The sequence below is a fragment of the Aythya marila genome (genome assembly GCF_965140915.1).
Source record: "Aythya marila genome assembly, chromosome: 6".
NCBI lineage: Eukaryota > Metazoa > Chordata > Aves > Anseriformes > Anatidae > Aythya > Aythya marila.
In genome coordinates, this window is record NC_139047.1 from 6,089,115 (window position 1) to 6,110,738 (window position 21,624).

The window sequence follows — 21,624 nt, forward strand, 5'->3', positions numbered from 1 at the left end:
TTAGATTGTAAGAAAAATGAGCACTGACAAATAGTAATTCTGAAGATCACGATACACAAACATTCTGTAGAAGTGATGCTAGCAGCACACATCCTTAATTGTTGCAGTAACTCAAATCCTTGGCACCAGATATCAAGATTTTGAGCTTTATATGATTATCAGAGGCAGTGCCTTCGGTGAGTATCTGTTTCTACATCTACTCACTTATGCTTTTAAATTAATGCAGTGCTACTGTATTCCAGAAAAACCATAAGCACACAATTCCTTGCTTGTTAAAACATCTTTACTAACAAGTTGCCTGTTTCACTTCTTTCATCGAGATGGAAATAAACATATTTTCATTTGCGTTTCATTAAATTATTCCGCAACCCATATGCAGTGTCTTGATGCAGTTTGAAAGGTGAACAGATGGGGTTTTATTTTTAGCTCGCATTAATGCAGCCCATCAAACACTCATTTGCCTGATATACTATCATAATATAGCTTACTACTCAGCCTTTAAAGTATATCTTTGCCTGCCTTGTAACATCCAAATGACAAAAGGGAACTGTGTGATAAATATTTAATTACAATCATGATGATCACTTTGTCACCGAAAGCCAGCAACTGCAAGTGAATGGGAGAACTTTGGGTTTAAAGAGAAGCATTTAGAAACTGTGCTATCAAAATCAAATCACATTTTTCAATTAGAATCTGTCAGATAAGGGGTCTTTCAGGACTGGAAGAATGTTTACAGGAACCAAGTAAATACACGGCTTTTATGTTGTTACACGAGGCATTCCCAATACCTGTTACGTATCAGCAAAAGTAGGCAAAAACTTCCAATAGCTACCTATATGCCTTCAATTGCATTTTGCACACAAAACCTAATTGCGTGTAAAAAAAATATTATCTACGAAAATGTAGGATAGAATGATAAAATAGATTTACATGCTAAGAATGATGTGCTTCCTCACTCAAATGGTTCATGAAATTAGATTTGGTGTAATTAAGCTTTTTTGTTTTTACTGGGCACACATGCTGTACACAGCCATGAAAGAGAGAGACTTGGAGCTTTCTGGGTTTGCCCAGTACTGCCGCATTTTGCACGTTCTCAGTATATACCATTTCGCAGCCAAACTGTTCACCCCTTCAAAGGGAATTTATCACAGAACAGTGGCATCACACCCCAGGCCCTCCATACAGTGTTTCTTTCCCATAAATACCTCATGGAGTGAGAGCTGTGGTTGTGAGGAGGCACACAGAGGTGGCTAGAGCTTTTCTTACCTACAGCTTGTTGTCTGATCTTTTTGCAGGTGGGGAAAGCTCTTCATCAGCCATGGCTGTTCCCATACGTGGTTGACCACAGAGCCTTTGCCTGCCTCGGGGTCCCGTCCTAACAGCCATTCCACATGTTTTAGGGAAATCTCAGCAACCACTGAGGAGAAAAGCGTGATGACTGTGCAACAGGGCAGCTGTGAGTTATTCTGTACCTGGGGAAATAAATGGCTGTTGGTTTTCCAGTGCGGCACGTTGGATACACTTACCAAAAATGCACGGCCAGTGTGGACGCGGTGCAAGTTCTATTGAAACTCCTAAAGGCAGACTAAAAACACACATTTCCAAATGGGGCAACCATCTCAACATCCAGGGCTGTAATATCTCTTTACCAGAAAGGGCAAACACCGGTGCAACAATAGCAAACGCCTTGTACCATTGCTTGTCAGCTCTATTACACTCCCTCGTCCGCTCATATCCAACACGAGTGAGGTCAGTCCTCAGAATCATTAGGTCACTTAGAATGAGATTAGAGAATCATCCCAAGACTAGAGAATAGGTAACACGATTAGGTAGCATGTTTTCAAGCTGATGCTGTAGCTACAAAAGCAATGGGCTTGCATTTTAATGATGCGAATTCTGAGATAATCATTTATAGCCAAACTCCAGCAACTTAAAAATCAACGCCAAAAAAAACTGAGACATGCTGTAATCATGACAATCAAATTTCAGCTTGAAGCTGGGCCAACTCTTAGCCCTGCTACTTCAGGTCTGTGTCCTGTATGCCTTGAGCATCTATTTCAGGAGTCCCATCCTCCCGCACCAGCACCCTGCAGGGTGCGCAGCCCGTCGCCACGCACCAGCTGCTGTTAGAACCAACACAGCAGCTTCCCTCCCAACAAAAGACCACTTTCTGTGGCAAAAAGGCGAATAATTTTCACATGACAGAGGAGGTGAAAAGTTTTCCCACAACCCAAATGTTGCCTTTCATTTCACACAGGCGTCCTGCTGTGAGCAGGCACGATCCAAGCGAGCGGCAATACGCCTTAGAGAAAAATGGTCACAGGAACCAGCACAAAGGATTTCTATTAAGAGAGCTATCCCCTTTTGTGGTCGTCAATGCCATTAACTTGAAAAAGTGGAAAAAAACTTGGAAAAATAGCAGGCTGAGAAATGTGAAAGGAGGAAGTATGGTTCTGTTGTCTCCTAGTCAGAGCCTGACTTTCGCATTTGATGGGAGAGGCTAAATGTGCTTATATATCACTTATTGCTAAATCGATTGATGGTAAGCAGATGCTACACTCTATCTTCGCTCATTCTCTCTGCTTCTATCCATATTACGAATGTAAGAGACAATAGAGATAATAAAATACCCAGAAATAGTACAAAATCCTATGTGAAGAAGATAAATCAAATGAGACAAGTCAGCTCTATATAAAGGCTCTAAATTATTCAAGCTGCCTAAACACCCAGAAGTGCACTCACAGCTTTATACTAATGATTGCAAATTCCACGCAGCATTGCTGCATTTTTTTCTTTTTTTTTCCCCAAATAGTTAGGCACATAGGAATTAAGTCTTTAAATCCTTATTTAGTCAGCAGACACTCTGTACTAATTAATATGGAAAACAATGACCATAGGAAAGGAGCAGATGGCTTGCAGACAGAGTGAAGATAAGCTGAGATGTGTGCGAAGATACCAAGTGCATACTCAAACATTTCATAAACACTGATAACCTGTGATACAGCTTTTAATGGATAGGTTTGACTTGAAATAGCATTTTAAAATGAAAGGTCAAATGAATTCACACGTTTAGTCAGCAAGCTTTTTTTTTTTCTTAAAGCAACTGACATGGTGTTGGGGGGGGGGGGATATTGCCCAACAGATGCTGATCACTGCGATGCTTGGAAGGTTCTTAACACACACTAGGAGTTGGGAACGTGTCTTCCTGCTCTGTTGGTAACTTCTGCAACACAGTCTGAAACTGGGAAAGGAAGAAATAAAACTAGCATTTCTGCAATATTAAACTGATTTTTTTTTTCCAGGATCGTATTTCCCATACATGTTCAGCAGCCAAAAGGAAATAACACTTTAATAATTTTCCACAGGAAATATAAGTATTATTCTCCCACGTGAAAAGAGACTCCTCACCAGGAGGACGGGTATGGGATCCTTCAAGGATTCCAGCAGAAGAATCCTGACTCCAAATTATTTTGATTTTTATGTTACTCTCAGAGGGATTGGTACAGCCGGTAACCCTAGAATAATACTGTAAAGCATTTGTATTCCTGTTAAATTATATATCCTAAAAACAAGGGAAGCTAGTCACAGTCTTAATTACTGTTCTAGTAATTAGAAATGGTAGGGAGCAGACCAGGCAAGCACAGGGACCACACCAGAGTGGGGCTGCACTGGGGTTTGCTGCCTTGGGCTTGGGGCAGGGCTACTACAGATAAGTAGAAACCTGGTACAAGCACAAGCCCAGAGCACAGCACACGCATGGCATCCGGCCCTTTATTTTTCCTTCACTGATTCACTCCCCAACGTGCTTGCAGAATGGGATATCAACTACATCACCATGAAGACTCAGGTTAGAAGCACCACACCTCCCAAAACGACAGGTTTTCATCAAAACTTTGTTACAGCATTAGCAATAAAACCAGAAATCAGTCCAAAAGTTTTACAGCTGCGAAGAACCAAGTGGAAAGCACTAAAGCAGTATGTCTTAAGCTTCTTAAGTAAAACAATTCATAACCATAAAAAAGCAGGGAAATCCTTAATGAGTAAAAATCCCTACACAATGTTATGAAAAGAAAAAACAGTGTCTTGTGTTTTGTTTTTGCAGATACCTTGAGTAAAACACAATATATTTGGAGCAACATTTCTTGGCACAAGTCTCAAAATATGGAGAAAATGAGTAGCACTCCCTGATACTTCGGATTTAAACCTCTAGCTGAACATTTGTATGTCAGGTCTTTATTGAAGCACCTCTCTGGTCTGCGTACCAACACCAACTTATTCTGGTTTTCTTTCCAGATGCCTTTTTTAAAAATTAAAATAAATTATTAAAAAAAAAAAAAAAAAAAAAAGCCTCTCTCCTGTTCAGGCTCTGCATCTCCTGTCACACTTCCAACCCAACCAGCTACCCAGGTAATTCTGTATTAATGTTCATTCTTTCTGTTCATTAGTCATCCCTGCCCTTCAGTATTTTCAACACCAAGTAAGGAGATGCTTAAATATTCCTACAGGATAGTACATCAAAAATTTCTTCAAGTTACTAATTTTATGCCACATTACATCTGCAAATCTATGCTGTTTCACATTTACATGCTGTGATAATCGATTGATCTTCATCCCACTTTTAGTATTGAAGACCAACAGAAATTATTCTAATGAAAGTTCAGAGCATCTCTAAGTGAAATAGGATTATTTTTTTTTTAAATCACAGCTGCATTTCCAAAATGACAGATAATATAAACTGTAGTGCAACAGTTTTTCTGATTGTTTTTAATTAAGGATGTTTGCCTACTTCACTCTCCAGCAACTTTCACCTTCAGCCTCCAAGCATGTCAACCCTTCATCCATGGGTGAAGTGCATCAAAAACAGGGGAGGTAAGGTCATGCCACGTCAGATGGAAGGGTGAAGGAAAACAAATATGGAAAGAAGCTTATTCTTAACCAAGGAAAGAGAACTTCTGTATAACCCACTGGTGGGTATCCCTGTCTGTGATTAATATAGTGAAGTCTACTCATTGATGCCATTGCCTCAAATTATCCAAGAAGTCTTTTCCTTCAGACAATTTTTCCAGTAGGTGCAGTACAACTATGATTTTTCTCAGTGCTTACCTCCTCATGTTTTATATCCCTATAGTCATTTTCGTATGAGTTTACTTATGTTCTCATCATCTTTAAATATGATTTGGAAAGGTTGCTTCAATTGATTGCTAGTTTTATGATTTTACAGATATATTTACTTATTTAAAAAAATCCAAATCAGGAGATTAGGTAACAGGAAGGTTTTGTGGGCATAAGTGCTGCAGCACAATAAAGAACATACACAAAACCCTCCCATAAAAAAGCAGTCTTAGAAACACTCTACTGAAAGACTCATTAGACTTCGATTTATTTCTATTATATTTCTGCATAACAAAAATGTAACTCTTTAACCTCTCACCTTTCAAAATGAAAAATTAACAATACTGACATTTACAGGATATTGGTTTAAAAATGTCAGTAGGGGAAAATGAAAAATGAGAAACAGAATAATATTTATCAGTTGCAAAAGACTTGGCCATGATAAATGCAAACATTACTGTTGATAAAATTATACACCTCAAATTATTTTCCTCTTCAAAGAGGAAGTTGCTATATTTCTGGTGGATGACATTTATATAAACGTACGACGAGAATTACTATGGTAACAGATACATAAAAAATGAAGGGTTATTTTTTCTATTTCTCTTTCATTTTTGCTTTCAGAATGGGTTATCTCAGAGCACTAAAAGAAATCTTTATGTTTATTTTCCTCAGCTCTGCTATTGAGCTCTCTGAATTACAGCCCTCAGCCAGAGGTGCTGGGCTGCCCACGGATCTCGGTGCCACTTTGCATTTCTGACCTCGAGTCGTATCACAAATGAAAATTGTAGTGCGAAATGATTCCTCCAAAGAGAGGTGCTTTTTAAAGTCGCATATTAAAAGTAATAGGTACATCAGAAGGGGTTATGAGAAAGCCCATCTCTTGGGATATTTAAATTAGAGGGGGGAAACAAAACTGGTAATAAATACACCGTACAGTAGAAAACAATCCCAAAGGAGATGGAAAGCACCTATTAGTTTTACTCCCATTCCTCTATAACTTACAGGATCCTGTGCCAACAGACATATAGCTCCATTCCACTGAAATAAGAATATTTTATTGATCTCAAACTCCCTCGTAAACTTGAAATATTTTAATTATCAAATAATCCATTTTGCATTTCACAGATGGCAGTTTGCCGAGCAGTGTAAACACAGGAAAACAGCACTGGATTGAAAAGAAAGAAATATATTCCTTTAAGTAGAGAGTACCTGCTGCGTCCTTGAAGTCTATTGTTTTGGGAGGGTGCCAGCAAAAAAAAAAACATTAAAGCCTCTAATGCATGAGAGGCTTGTTTTGCTTTTCACAAGTCAACTTTTCAAAGTCCCATAGATTAACACCAGACAGAAACCCACGGACATCTGCATTTCAAAAATGTTCAGAAAATGGGGTAGGGAGATAAAAGGCAAATTATCTGCTATAGACTCTACTCTGAAACTAGAAAAAAGTTGATAAGGGTCTCCATTCACTGAAGTTAAAAAAAAATAATAATAATAATCAGGATTGTTCTCGATCTAAAATTAAATAATTCCTAGCAAGTTAATACAAAGCTTTCCTTCATCAGAGTCCAGTACTCCTTCAAAGCAGCATTTGGCAGCACTGCCGTTTAGGCACATGAAAATCTCTGCTCTTGTCATCTCATCCTTGCTTTCTGCATTTAAAAATACTGTTTAATTATAAGAGTATTGCTATCCCTTTTTTATAAATAAAGGCACAGATGAATGAAGAGGTCATTACATCCCTGAATTATGAGATATGAAAAATCAGATCTTGATCCCAAAGACTTTTATTCTTCATTCAAGTCTTGGTTGTATCATTCGGAACGTGGGTGCAAACACATTTCAAAACTTTTTAGATTTCAATATGGTAGGGAGAAGTAACAGATAGTGCAGCTGAACATGCAACATGATTGCATTTCTTAAAACTAGGCCAAAATACATACAACAGTAACAGCGCTCCCCATACAACACAGCTCCATGGACTCGGCAATTCTGCTTGAAGCTCAACATTTCATGTGATAAAATGGCTTGGATTCAAAACGTCAGCTGTTGCTCAGTGTAGATACACATACTATAGCATTCAAGTGACAAGTCTGCCAGAGCAATGTAGGTTTTTAAAAAAAAAAAAAAAAAATGCACAAAAGCACAGCAGCAGAAATTAATCACAGTAAAGATAAAGCAACCTTTGCCCAAGATTTGGGATAAGTTGTAGTCTTTTTCATGGTAAAGAAATAAATCAAAACTGAACACAGTTTTAATCTCCTAATTTTATTTGCTTTCATTTACCAGTTTTCACTTAATCTGAATGAGCACCTAAAAACGTTCTAAACAACACTGTCGCTAGACCCTCAACAAAACTGCATTAGAAATTTCCTTTAAAATATTTCAGCTTTCCTTTCCATTAATAGCAAAACAAGGGTGAAGGGGGGAAAAAAAGTTGTTTCCCTGTAAGAAGTTAACTAGATCCATGCCATCAGCACCTAAACATTGACATGAAGAGCAGACTAGAGATACCAACAACAAACAGACCAGATTAGACGGTATTTGCAAAATAAATGAAGTAGCAAAGTCATCATATTGCACCTCTCAAGGTTCTCTGCAGGCTGTTATTACAGCAGTATGCCACCATCACGCATTAACTCTGCACACATCAATCATTTTGAGTGAAATTTTTATATCAAATACCAAGGCAAAGTCATTTGGCCGAACGCTCATCACTGCAAGCTTTAAGTGCAGAAACACGATAGGTACAAGAGAAGAATCCAGCTTTCTTCCCAAGTTTGGATGCAAGTGATAATTTATTGCACTGTGTTTGCAGATCAGCATTTAGAAGTCTGAGCCTAGCTTAACCTTGCGTTTCTTTCAGTTTTTCCTCAAATGCAGTCACTTCTGTCCCCCTGACATTTCATCCTTCCAGAGACAAAGCTAAAAATGCTAAGCATAGCACAAATACAGGTGCTAGACAAATACTAAATATAGCACAAATAGGTAGGACAGAATAAGTCACGTTCTTCCATTTTATACCAAACTGTACTTAGTATCATTTTCCAAGTTCTTTGAAGTGTTTGAAATTTGGATTTAGGGTTAATATTTATTTATTTTTCCCCCCAAGCTGAACTATAACTGTTATGTTACCAGTAGTTTAGCTTTGGAGCAGCTGAGTTCCCTGTTCAGGCAACTAAAAACTCTCATTCAAAAGCCCAACTTTAAACATAAAATAAATAAAATAAAATAAATAAATAAATAAAACAGCTCTTTCTCCCAAGCAAAAGAGATTTCCTATTCAATTAATGAAGAAATTAAGAATGGAATATCATAGCCAGAGCAATATCAGACAAGTACTGTTGTCATTCACACTCTGTCCTCAGATTCTCCAGACTATAGGACTGGAGAAAGGAAGAGATTTCTTCCTCCCCCTCCTTTGCTCTCCCTGAAAAATGCCGCCCTGTGCTCTGTGGTCTTTGTTGGGTTAAGCACTGCAGTGAGAGAAGGTGACCCCATCCCTGGCACAGCACAGCCCAGGACAGAGCTATTTTTTCTTCTCTGCATTGGACAAAAGAGCAGGAGAAACCTTCAAGTGTGGGCAGGGAAGCTGAAGGACAGCCAGGGCAGGAGGAAGCGCTGGCCAAGCGCACTGGCACCCCACACCAGGTGCGGCTGCAGTTGGAGGCCTGCACCAGGGCTTTAGTCACAGCACAGGAGATGTGCTGCTGAATATTCTGCTTCGAATCTCACTTGCGATGCTGCTTGCTGGCATCTGAGCCGCACTGGAAACCCTCACACAGCAAAAAGTAGGTGTTCTGTGCAACTCACTGCAAATGCAGGGGGCGTTGTCCTGATGGTGAGGCTTTGGAATAAAACTGGCCTCATACCCACACTTAAAAACGCAAACAAGTCTTCAAGAACATGGCTCTTGGAGAGCCTTTTCCCCCCCACACCGTGACTGAACATCTACGCCTCCCACACACTGAGCCGCACCGTCCAGGAGGGAGGAGACCGGTGGGAGGAGAAAAGTCAACGAGTGCCATGCAAAATGCATGAGTCTTGATAGGTTTCTCTAGTCCACCATATGCATATTTCATGAATTCATTACAGCAGCTACTGCATCAATAAGTCAAACAAGCCCAATTGTTCAGACAAAATGACCAGCTTGATATACAGAAAACAGACGCTGTTTGAGGAACGCTGACCCTCTCCGAGCTGAACTTGCTGCACAGCTGCCAGAACTGCCAGCTATCCAAAAACCTGAGCAAAAGAAAAAATGGGAGAGCACTGGAAATACAGGAGGAAACACTCCACAGCACTTGCGTGAAGGAAAATGACCAAAAGACTGTTGAAACACACAGCAATCCTCAAAAACAATCGCAGATAATCTCCAGTGTGTAGTCCCACCTGTTACTAAATCCCATAAGAGGAGAAGGTGGTGAGGACATCCGATGGTGTAGCTGTGTTGGGGACATAAAAGATGCCATTTAGAATTGGGATCTGCATGCAACATGGGGAGCACAAACACCATAAAGAAGATAAGGATGGAAGGAAAGTAACAGTACAAAAATACTGTGGTTCCTTCTGTCAGAGTGAGTGCAAACCATGAGGATAAAATGGGAAAGAAATCCAAGGCATCATACACAGAAGACAACACACCTGTTCAGTGCTTTCTGCATTGGTGAAAACTCGTTTCAAACAGGGTCCTAGGCTGGTTTAGCTTCTGTATGCAAAACCATTTCAGATCTTCTGTAAGCCCACTCTAGTGGGCACTAAGTGCAGATTGATGTCCTTTTCTCACCCTGGAGGGGGTACTAAGGAGATGGAAATGCAGCATTTGAGCCCTGAGAGCAGGAATTGAATGGACAGTGTAATAAAAAAAAATAATAATAATAATAAATAAAATGTAATAAAAATCATCTAAATCCACCAGCAGACACTCACTTAAGAAATGACCAAATCTTTGCCAGCGTGGATACACAGATTCAGAAGTATTACTGATTGCTTGAACTGAATTCTAATCAATAAACAACAGGACTCTATAAACCTCATCTTTCTTGTGATTCAGGTAAAAATGGGATTTGGACACAAACACCCAATTCATAGTTCACAAAACTGAAACTGTGGTGGATTGTCAGGGGAGCATTTCAGCTGGAACCAGGAGGAGGCTTTCAAAGCAAGCTCACCATCATCCACACTTGGCTTCCCCGCTTCAGGTCCTGTATGGCGTGCTCATGGAGTGCACAGCCTGGATTTCTGTGGGGGGTGAAATAGAGCAACAGATGAGCTCCAGAAGTGCATGTAAAGCTTCTCCACTGGCAGCAAGCATTCAATCCCAACTAAAGTGAGTTCACAATAATAAAAGCCTATTTCAACAGGATTTGAACCTCTTCACCCTTGCACAAAAGCACCGTATAAAAGAAAAAAAATATCTGAACCTTACATTCTGGAGACATGGAAATTGAATGTTTTCATTTCTCAACCTGTTTGATAGCCATTCACTATCAAAGCCTGCTTTTCAACAGTCATTTGCATTTAACAGGCTTTCAACTTGTCACTGTCCAACCACTGCCCCAAAAAGAAGAATATTTAACCTTTCTTCTTGGGGCAGAAAATAAATGGAAGTTTGTGAACTTCATACGGTAACGTCTGTGCTCTGAGCAGGCCTCATGTGCCTCCAGCAAAGCTCTACGACATTCACCACTTCACAGATTGAAAGTGTGCTCTAATAAAAGGTCAAGAGAAGGAAGGAAAAAAGAGGAAAGTCCTTCAAGGTTATAAATATATTGGACAGGAAAAACATTTCTGCTCTGCTAAATGCCTGTTTAAATATAAATCTATTAGTCTGATGAGGTTAAGACCCTGGAATGTAAATTTATGTCTGATTTTGAAAGGATATTGCTGGCGTTTCCTCATTTTCCATCTTCCTCTGTTCTCTAATTCTCTTTCCATCTTCCTCTGTTCTTTCTAAATAGTTTAAAGTTTCTAAGTTTTTGCACTTCAGGATTTAAAAATAAACACACACAACTGAAAAATCTTATTGACTTAGTGCCCCACTGCAATATGCCAGCATTCAGGTGAACACCCCTTCATCTCAGCATCACTGCACCCCCTTCCTGCACCACACTGGCTGCTTTGGGTAACCTCACCCTCACACACAACTGCATCAGGTAGATGAACTCCAGGATGTCCCACAACACAAAATGAAGGAGGATGCTATTTTCCAGCAGCGTGGTAAAATATTGTGGGAACTTTTCTTGCCCCAGAGCTGAGCATATTCTGTCAGAACATACCAGCAGGATAGAAAACTACTTTATTTAAAAAACAATTTTCAAAAAACAAAATGAAATCTCAGTCCAAGTTTCAGAGGGGATCAGAAGATGTATAGTTTCAAAAACATTCTTAGCCCATATATCATGGAAAGAAGTATTTGGCAGCTATCAAACAGATCAAAAGCATGGAAGTGAGGGATTTTTTTTGTTTGTTTGTTTTGTTTTTGTTTTTTTTTCTGGCTTGTGAATTAACAGCCCCAGTTTGAAAAGCATTAGACTGGGTCAAATAGCCTGCAATTGAGAAGCTATGTTGGCATTCCAGGTTTACACTGAATCAGAGGCTAAAACTGGCCTGCAGCTGCACCACTTCTGCCTGTCCCATGGCTCTCTGCTAACTCAAACCTGATTTAATGCCTTTAGTCAAAAGAATCAGCCTGTGATACCAGAACTTGGAAAAACAAGGAGCTTGTTTAAAAAGAAATAATTCAATTTCTCTTTAGGTGGGAACGATTAGCTGATATTAGATACAACTACATCTTTACATATCTGAAAATATCCGTTCCTCCTCAGTGAATGTGTACCTTTCCTATAAAAATTTACAGTGCCTGAGCTCCTGCTTTATACTTGCTAATCAGGGATTTTTATCACCAATTTATCACTGAAACTCTAGCATTTATAATAGAAAATACTCATTTAAATTTAATCATGTTTAAAAAATGTCACGCACAGAAGTTGTTTGAATAACAAAACATACACTGCTCTGGTAACTTTTTTGCTCATTTTTAACCCGGTTGTGCATTTCCATTTCTAATTTGTTTTGGTTGAAATACTGTAAACTTCAGGCTTTGTGATCACTCGAGCATCAGCCATCACTTTTGCATTTATGCTTTCAAATTCCTCATCCTGTATCAACATACAGGCCTGAGCCTGCAAATTTTTTCAAGGAAACATCTTGTATCTCCTTTAGAGACACCACAGGGGAAAAAAAATAAGTACAAGAGTTGAAATAAAATTCAATATTGTTTCTAAAGATTAAGAAAACAAAAAGTGTAAAATCAACAGTTCCACTGATTTACAAGATACCCAGGAGCTAACATTCAGGATTTACCTATTAGCCTATAACAAGAAAAAACACACTTTGAAAAGATAAAAAATTCCAGCATATTAGAATTAGCAAAGTTCTCAGAGCTCTGAAGGGTAATCACATTTACAAGAATATAGCACATTGTGCTTGCTCATCCGAAGAGTGCGATGTATCAAGTCTTTCCCCATTTGCTGATGTAATTTAAGAAAAAACAAGGGGACTCTGGAAAACCTGAGGTGTGTCAGACATCCATTTCTGCTCTCCCATGCTTCTTGCTAGAATGGATATATTTAAACACTTCAGTTACAGCCACTTAGCTTTGGTACTTAACAGTTAAAAGTAACTTTCTTTTAATTCTATTTTTTTTTTATTACCAGAACCACAATGAAAGAGTAAAGAATGAAAGGTGAAGGAATCCTGTTTTAAAACTTTCCTTAAAACAAGCATTAGATCCACTGCATTATTTAAAAGAGATATATTAAGAAGATTAGTTGTTTAAACAACTTTCCAGTAAGAAGAAAGAAAGGGCATATGCTGTAGCCTAGTATGTTGTCATTTTCCTGTTTTCATTATGATGATGCTTTACTTTAGTTTTCTCTTACATATTTGAAAATGTGTCTCGGGTGTTGCAAAGTCGTAGATAACTAACTCTAATTCCATCTGGACTGATACCTAAGCTTGGATGAAGTTTGCTTATATGTGTATGTATTTATTTTCCTGGAAATATATAGTTTCCAAGAATTAATGAATATAATATACGCTATTAAGCCATAACAGAACCATGATAGTACTTCTAACAATACAGTATTCAGTCATACAGTGCTTAAACCATCACAGAATTTGGAATTTGAATTCGTGGAAGGCACTAAAACATAAGCTTAAGCAGTGTGATGCTTTAGAAAGTAAAGAGCCAACTTAATCTATGGAAATATTTAGCAGAAATACCTATATTAAGATGACATTACCAATACTAATTAAAATCAACGCACATTACACTATGCTTATTCCTCCCCGACTTCCTCCCTAAAAAAAAAATATAAAATCACACTTCAGGCAAAAGCATGTAAATTTGCATTAAAATACAGTAATTGTACACTACTCTTATATAGCTGATATTCATTCTGATGGCATCCCTGACTAAAAAATTTGCTTAGGCCTCCTTTGGCCTGTGAAGTGGTATTGCTAAAAGACCTTCAAGTATGTCACCTTTAAAGAGCTGTTAGCTTTAATTAGAGCTATTTGGGACTTTTCAGATAATACGTTTCTTTTAGCAAGTTATAATAAAGCCAGATACCAAATCCTCAAAATACACATGAAATCAAATTTAACATTTCCTGACATTTTGGTGCAGATGTGTTCAAACATCCTTTGCCATATCTGGAAATTGAAGTTTTACTAAAAGTGATTATTTTTTTTATTTTCTGTTATAGCTGACAAGAGCAGATTTGGGAGGGGCTTGTAAAAATTAACAAGACTCTGAGACACCATCCTGACTCAGAATGCAGTTTTTCAAATAAAAAGCAGTTCAAAATGCCACTTTCTACTTTGTGCTATTACAAAAGGAGTAACAGTCCCTCGTGATAAAAACTCAATGTGACAAATAGGTTTTCCATTCAACATGTATCAGATTTATAAGTCATTGCAAATTTTAGATGGAAAAGAAGTTCTTTCTCCCCTGATAACTCTACAGATTCATACTTACAACTCTTATCTTAATTCTAGTTCAACTGTGCTGTTAGATGAAGCAAGCTAAATCACATAAATATGAAGAACAGTCCTTCGAGAGAAGATTTCAGCTCCTGCAGCTTTTTAGGATGATGTTCAGACACTTCCATTTCTGAAGGCTATAATTCTACATTTTTCACAATATTCACCTATGTTAAAACAAGACTCTGGATCATTTTGCCTTACCTCAAAGAAAACAATGCTATGAATATATCACAGCTCTAAAAAAAAAATAATAATAAGGTTTGTGATCATGTAGCCACTGACTGGACTAGTACTAAAAGCTCATTACATGCTCAATTCACCTTCTTGTCCATCCTTGAGAACCATCTGCTTACTTGACCCTTGGCAAATCCTCTAGACTTTCATTAGCTTTTCTCCAGGTAATCAGTGGGTAACAGTTTTCATGCTGATCACCTTTCGTACAAACTTCTGAATTTGGGATCTGCAGATCTTCCAGAAGACTAGATAAGGAAAGAGCTTGGGAAATGTCTTTATTGGGTGATTACAAGGAGTTCACAGTCATCTATTATCTTTAACTTCTTAAATGCCTCAAAACCACTTAAGTTAACGGCTATTATAAATTCAATGAGCTGCTATCAGATTCTCCAAAAAAACAGATTAGAGTGAAGAGGTACTGCTCAAAAGACTCAACTACAATACCGTAAAAATGTATTCATCACATAAAAAAGAATTCACAGAGTTAATATCTTTATAGCAATGTGCATTTACCTTTTTATTTCTGCCCATCTCCAGAAAGGCCATTAGAGTCTATGATCTCCCCAGAGGGTGAGGGACAACACAAATCTCTAGTGGCTTCAACCAGACACCACTAGGGAAGATCACATCGCTTCCCAGACACATCATACATGCAATTCAGACCTGTATGTGCTATCTTTCTAAAAGCTCTACACACTCTTTATAGTGCAATATTAAATAGAGGAGGATGTCAAATAAGTTTTATACTGCTAAGCAGACAAACAGATAACGAAGCCAATGGAAAGGAGCAGGGCATTGCTGTGCATGTAACCTCATCCTTAAAATTGCTGCTATTTGTTAGGAAAAAGATGTTTGTACAGCTTTTATATATAATATTCCTTGACTGCTAACTATCATTGCAGAATCATTTTCCTAATGTCATGCATCCTGTGTCATTTGACAACGATTTCCGTGACACTACAGCAGAGAATGCCATCCCCTCACGAGGGCTCGCCAGGTTTCCAGATGCCAGCTAAGAAATCCATCTCTCACCGGTGGATTACATCTCAAGCACTCTTGAAGTCAAAAGCTTGAAAAACCAAGTGATAATGTAGCTAAATATGGCTAAAATATACTTCAGTTTCTCATGTTTAATGAGCTGCTAACCCTCCAACAATTTTCTTGGGGAGCAAAGAAGAGATATTAAGAACAAATAGAGAGCAATAAGGCAATTAATAAATTAAATCTAGGAAAAGCAGCTAGATTTAATTTGTTTAGTAAAACAAAACCAACACACAAGGGTTGTATTGAGCCATAAGTCCATGCAGCCATGTCCCCAGTTTCTGATGGCTGTCAGCAACAAGCACCTGGAAAAGCATGCGAGAAGCAAAGAAGAACACAAGGCCAGTTCCTCCAGAGCACCCTGAGGGTCTAGCCATGGTTCCCTTCAGCACTTCCAAAGTCAGGGGCTGCTTTCAGAGAGGACTGCATCTAATGCATAGGTACGTCTGCTAATTTTTCAAAAACAGTAGAACCCTGACACGATTAATTACACCAAATTGCCAACGATTCAGAAGTCAGGTAAATGGATTAGAGGGAAGTGCAGGTGTCCTAATAGCAATTACAGTTCTTTACAAAAAGTAGAAAGCATGAGAGTTTGAGACTGCATACAGTTACAACACCTCAGCTGAACAAAGTAGCAAGAATACATGCATGGTTAGAGCTGAGAAGGACTTGCATAAGGTTACATACACATATAGAGATGCTTACTGCAAGCTCTGAACAGTAGTCTTGTTACTTCTGATGGAGAGAACTCTACCCTGTGTTTCCAAAATAGTCTCAATTTACTTGAAAGTATGCAAGTAGCTGAACCTTCAGTGGTGTGTTTCACCACCAAGCTTTAATTCCTGCATCCTTGGGTAGCAAATGTGCACCAAATTCCGTAGGTTACACTATCTGGAAATCAATTTTAAACAAGTTTCAGGTGAAGGACATACCAGCTGACAGTGTTCTAGACTAAAATAGACAAATAGAGAAAAATTATGATTCCTGCATTCTGTTCCACATCTTGTAACAAATGCATTTTGACTGCATTCTCCCCCATTTTTAAGTCATTTACATTGTAAGTGTAGCCAAGCAAACAACTCTGCATACAAAAATATTCATGAAAGTACTTTAAAACATTTATTTCAGATCAGTTTATTATCTCTATGCACATTATAAACAGCTCACATGTGAAACCATGAATACTGAATATTAGAAGCAATTCCTCTGGTAAAGAACCTGAAAATACTTACTGCCTGAAATCTATCTTTAGAACGCAGTCAAAACAATGAATAATTGAGAGCAGGATGAGTCCACTAAAAATTTGCAAGAGAAAGCTAAATTCATGAATGTGTTCTTTGCTCTAAATTTTCTCTTCCGCTTTCTCCAGTTATTTTGCATAGCACTATATCTACTTGGAAATATGTTTTATAATTATGCATATAGAATATTAATCATTTGATTTAATATTTTGCAAGATCCCACAGCAATGTAACATTAAAGAAGTTATCTTTTTTTTGTGGAACAGAGCAAGTCTATTCCAGAATACTTTCATTGCTTTTGAATGCTAGACCCATAAATCTGAACAGGAAGAAAATGACATATTACGAATTAGCACCTTGACTGAAAAACCTAAATGCTGTTCAATGCTGAACTGTTTGAACATTCTTGTTCCAGCAGGGTTCCAGCCTCTACACCACCTGCTCAGGACACTGGGCCAGTCCTCAGGGCTTGCACAGCATCCTGAAGGCAGCAAGAAGGATGCCAATTTTAGAGATCTTACCCAAAGCCCAGCTTTGACAGAACCTGACTACATACAGGTAAAGGACAGGGATCATTTATAGCGTGAGTCTCACGTAGCCAGCTATCTGCTGAGCAGATCTCAACAAGGCCACAGAGTGAAATCCTGTACACTGCATGTCCAGAAGAAATGCACAGAGGCAGTTTTTGAGCAGTGGGACCTGATGACACATCTGACTGCGTCACCAGCATCCCCCTTTCTCCTCTACATGCTGAAATAGTACTGCAACAGAAAAAAAGTTTTGAAGTCATTGAGATCACTGACAATTGTTTCACTTCTCCAGGCTGTCCATAAGATAAGGCAAAAAACTCACAAGTCATTGTCCCTGGACAGCCAACTTCACCGCGTTCATCTCCAAACTGTCCTTTCGTAATTACTTTTCCTTGAAACTTCAAGACATGTGAGATACGTCCAGTTCCAAAACCACAACAAACAGCAGGTTGTCATAATGCTGAATGCCAATAAGGACACAATTTCTGTGACATTTGCTCATATGGTAACCTCTCACAGAGAAGCACAGGCAGTGACTGTCAAGGTGCCTTCTAGAGCAATTTCAACGTTTCGATGTGTTAAGAAAGCAATGATTGAGATGTGGTAGGAAACTCAGAACTGCTAGATAACTGGGGAGTGTTATTCTCCCATAATTAACAGGCAACTGAAAGCTCACAGCTCCAGCCCCATCCTCCCGGACGCAGAGGTGGGCAAATTGGAGGCATGCCCATTCACAAGGTTGCACTGGTTACACAATACTTCTGAAACGCCAACAAGAAGGATCCAGACAGGTATGGGATGCTTCCCCAGCACACTCTGCAGTTCCCTAGGATCTGTCCTCAAAAAGGAGGAGAGCAATTCAACAAAATCTTGCAGCTGACTGACTTTACCATACACCAGCTTCCATCTCATAAATGCTTTGCATCATAAAACGCTGCGAGATCTTTCCGAGGAACAGATGCTACTTGGCTTATACAATGGCTCCAAGTACCAGATTGCAGTGACTTATAAGAAACCAGAGTACAGTATGTTTTTCTAATATTTGGCAATGAGCAAGGCTGGAAATATGAAGTATCACATAGAAATAAATGTACGCCTGCAATTTTTGGATGCTAAGCTGCTGTATAGAAAGCTGTTTTGTTGGTGGTGGTGGTTGGTTGGTTGTTGGTGGTGGTTTTTTTTTGTTTGTTTGTTTGTTAGGATTTTCCTGTTTCAGAAGGATCTATCCATTAACTTAGTGTTGCATAAGAAACCAGAGGATTTATATTTATCCTTTTGGAGCATTTGCATGGGCAAACGAGCCTGCTGCAGGCAGAGTCCCCGTGCCTCCTCCCCAAGAAGGGCTCAGCTCCCAGTATCTGAAGATCTTCCAGCACAACTCTGCTGCCACATGTGACCAGGAAGGAGACGATCCATATGGATCAAGGTGCGACTCCTGAACACGCTGCAAAATCCCCAGGCACTACTCAGCACTCGTCCTCCCTTTCTAGTCACCAAGAACTGAGAGCGTCCACATATCGGAGACAAAATCCTTCCCCACATCCTTCTCCCACGAAACTACTCACATCTCAGGGCCCAGCTGGAGGATCCTCTACTCTCTGTGCCCTGCATAGCTCCGAGGACAGCTGTGCCACCAGCACAGCCCCCAGCACACGCAGTTTAATTGCCATTTCAATTCCAAGGGCTCATCCCATAACGGAGAGCGCTGCAATGTTTGCTCAGGCTGCGCTGCGCTGTGTATTTTCTGATAGATCTAAACAACAAACAGTAAGACACAAAAAATTGTGTGCACCAGGGGTAGGAGCCTGCATTGTGCCACACCGGAATGCGCAGGGAATAAAAGCTGCCAGCTAGAAACACAACCTGAAACTGAAGTTAGCAATGTAGGTAAAAAATGAAAAGTGCTTAAAAATAAAAAATGAAGCCTAAATACAAGCAACTTTCAAAACAAATATTTTGGTAGCTGTACGAAGAAATGGATACTTTTCAGACTTCAGTTAAACAAGGGAAGTGGCTATGAACCGGTAGATTTATAGAAACTAGAACACTGGTCACGGGCTTATGTTTCTATCAGTAGAAGTACAGGCTACGTAAGTGAATAAGAATTTGCATGTTATAATTGTTTCTACAAAAGACTGAGAATGATGTATTGACAGCTGTCTTATTTGAGAAGCAGAATTTTAACTAGCTTCTCCATCCTTATTCAGCAGTCTGCAGATAACAGGCTTCTTTCAGAGCATTTTGAGTTGCCCACAATAATTTTTTTATTTTTGTTTTACATTTAGATAGGGAAATGTTTTTTCTATTTGCAGTTGTACATATAAAAATTACTGAGAAATGCATTCATTAGGAACATAAATTGGCACGCTGACAACTAGACAAGATGTTAGCAGACCTGCTGCAATAATTCAGTTTTCATTAGATAGACAATCTTTCAGCAATATTCGCTTTGCCTATGAGCATACTTGTAAATACGTGGAATTGGTATCTGAATACACCATAATTGAAACAAGACGGGGCTATAGATCTCAATACACAATCTGAAGATGGGGACATTTAAATCAGAAAAACTGCATATTTTTCTGGGAAGGAAGCAGTGCAGGAGGCAAGACCTCCTTTGTCATTGCCTGCACAACAGCCAAATTCCTGCCTAGGAGCTTCAGAAGGAAGCTAAAACCCACAGAGGACCAGTGCTCCAGGACCACCAGGGCAAAAACGCCAGGTCGCAAGGAGATCCCGCACTGATCACACACTGAGCAGGAGAAGCAACACATCTCGCTGCTCTTTGCAGCCTTATTTATAATGCACAAGAACAAACACTGGAGGAGATGGACATTTCCCTTGTGCTACTGCCCAGCGTTTCACCGCGCAGTGCTTTGAGCACACTTCTTTAAGATGCTGCAATACTTCCAAGTGACACTAGTGTATTTTTGATGGCTACAAGTGACATGGCATGCATTATCCTCGCAATCTAAATCTAGAAACACATTTGCTGTTACTACAAATAACAGCGGGAGCCAATCAGCTCTGAATATATTTTTAAAAACAGCAAAAAGTTTGAAAGCCTATGCCAAATTTGAAACTGCATTTAAACATTGGGTTTGAGTACATAAATTACAGAGAAGAGCACACAGGAGTAATGCAAAAGTGTTAAGCCAGCATTTGAAAGAGTTCTTTTAACACTACAGTACTGTTTTTTAAAAGCTCTGTTACTCAAGGTAATTGGACTAATCTCACTGCTATTTCTGTTCAAGGTTGTACAGAAAAATCTCAGGGTTTACGACAAGTGATAGAGACAGACTACTGCTCTTAGTACTGCTGCTACTTGTTAATACCAACAGCTCTGCAGCATCTTACAGTATGCAGTAAAATCTGACTGCTTTGTTCTAATGATACTTGTCACACTGCAAAAACGTTAAAGCAGGATGAGAGAAAATGGATAATAAACATTTCATTCCATGGCTAGATTTTAAACCATGTAACTACTAACAGATTAACAGTCATTATTTAAAAATACAGTGAAAATCAAAGTCTGATATATGACTAGCAATCAATGGCTAGCTTATAATAGACAGCATGTTTAAAAAAAAAAAAAAAAGTACTGAAATGGAATGAGTGAAGACTGCTCATCCCCCAGTGCATTACTGCCCACCTCCTGCAAAAAGGTTATAATTTTGGAGACCCACAGGCTATTTACAGAGGCCCTTTGTTGGAATGATTTTCTTTGCAGTTTGCCAAAATGTCTCCCGATATTTATCAATGAGTCTCAAGACACTTTTTCCTCTGCAAGGCCCTGACATCACGTAATTAAGCACATCAGGTACTCAGAACTAAAGCAGTTTTCCAGGATTTGCTTTGCCAAATAGCTTTAGCTTTTATTGTATTCATGAACAGAGGGAATTATTTGGAGTTGTATCACTTTAACACAAAGCCTTTTATACTCTCTTGCACTGCCTCCTTCTCTCTCATCCTGTATACTATGGAGGACCACAGGGATATGTCCACAATCCTTCCATTTTAGACACATTTTTCTAAGATGCCCTTTACAGGGAGCGTTGGGACATCCTATAGCAAATAGCTGAAGCATGGCTCCAGCTATCCTCACAAGGTCCCATGGTGTAATATACCATTCATTCCCTCCCAATTTTTCCTTTAACTTTTTTTCCTTTTTCCCTAACAATTTGAAGAACGATTCTGCCCACTAAGGTGAGAAAAATGTGTGATGAACAAGACTTTACTTGGGAGCAGAGGAGCCTTTAAAGACAGATCTTCGCTCTTCTTTCTGCTTCCTGAGCCCTACTGCAATTATTTAGTTTCTCAGGGAAGTTGTGAACAGAATACCCCTGCCTCAGCCCGGGTACAGCTCACACAACGTGCATTCATCAAGAGGGCAGTGCTGGAGAACTGCTCCA